The following is a 1,536-nucleotide window of genomic DNA, read 5'->3' on the forward strand; positions in this document are numbered from 1 at the left end:
TTTCTTTCTTTCAATACTTCCACGATTTTTTTTTTTTTTTCTGATATGATAATTCGCAGATACATTTCTTTTGATTGTTTTTTCTGTTTCTTTGTTTACTTGTTTTCCTTGTTTACTTGTTTGTTTTCTTTGTTTACTTGCTGGTTTACTTTGTTTTCCTTGTTTACTTGTTTTATTATTTTCGTTTCGTTATTTACTTGCTTGTTTTCTTTGTTTTCACTGTTTACTTGTTTGTTTTCTTTTTTCTTGTTAAATTGCTTGTTTTCTTCCTTTGTTTTCTTTATTGACTTGCTTGTTTTCTTTGTTTCCTTGTTTATTTGTTTTTCTTTTGTTTTCGTTTTTACTTGCTTTTTTGTTTCCTTCTTTGCTTGCTTATTTTCTTTGTTTCCTTGCTTGATTTCTTTGTTTTCTTTCTATGTTTCCTTGCTTGTCTTCTTTGTCTTCCTTGTTCACTTGCCTGTTTTGTTGTCTTGACGCTTCCTCGATGATACCCCCCCCCCCCCCCCTCCTCTTCCGTCGCCTAGATCCAGTTCGTGGTTTGGCTTTCTTCTGTTGTTTGCTGATTCTGTTCTTTATTTTATCTGTTCTTTCTTTTGTTTTCTTTGTTACTTCCCTCCTTTATCTTCTTTCCTTCTTTGTTTCCTTTGTTTTCTTTCTCTCTTCCTTCCTTTAGTTTCTTTTCCATTTTTATTTTCATTTTTTCTTCATTCTTTTATTTGCTTTCCTTCTCCCTTCTTTTAACTCCTTCTTTCTTTTATCTTCTCTCCTTTTTCCTTCTTTTATCTTACTTATCTTTATCTTTTTTATGTGTATTGCACGCTGGGTTTGTTATTTATGTCTTTGATTTTTTCGTCTATTTCTCTATTCGTTTATGTAATTATCTCTCAGTTTCTCTATTTATTTTTCCTTCCTTCAATAAGTCCTTGATTTTCCTTCTTTCTCTCTGTCTTGATTTTTACGTTTATTTTATTTTTTATTTTCTCACGTGCGTTTGTTTTCCCTCTTTACTTGTTTCTTTGTTCTGTTTCCTCTCCTCCTCATTCTTTTCCGTCTTTTGATTTTTCTTTCTTTCTTTCGTTTCGTTTTTAACTAGTTCCTCAATTATCGCTTTTTCTTCCTCGTCTCACCCTTCGCTGCGTTTTAATTCTTCTTTATATTATATTTATTCTCTCTTTTCTCAATAATTCTTGTTTACTTGCTTGTTTTTGTTTTCTTGGTTGTTTTCCTTGTTTACTTCATTGTTTCTTTCTTTGTTGTTTTCCTTGTTTATTTGTTTTTGTTTTTGTCTTTGTTTGTTTTTCTTGTCTACTTGTTTGTTTTGTTGTTTTCTTTGTTTTCCTTGTTTGTTTTGTTGTTTTCTTTGTTTTCCTTGTTTGTTTTGCTGTTTTCTTTGTTTTCCTTGTTTGTTTTGTTGTTTTCTTTGTTTTCCTTGTTTGGTTTGTTGTTTTCTTTGTTTGTTTTTCTTGTCTACTTGTTTGTTTTGTTTTCTTTGTTTGTTTTCCTTGTTTGAATGTTTGTTTTGTTTTCTTTGTTTTC

This window comes from Penaeus chinensis, chromosome 40, assembly GCF_019202785.1.
Source record: "Penaeus chinensis breed Huanghai No. 1 chromosome 40, ASM1920278v2, whole genome shotgun sequence".
Classification (NCBI taxonomy): Eukaryota; Metazoa; Arthropoda; class Malacostraca; order Decapoda; family Penaeidae; genus Penaeus; species Penaeus chinensis.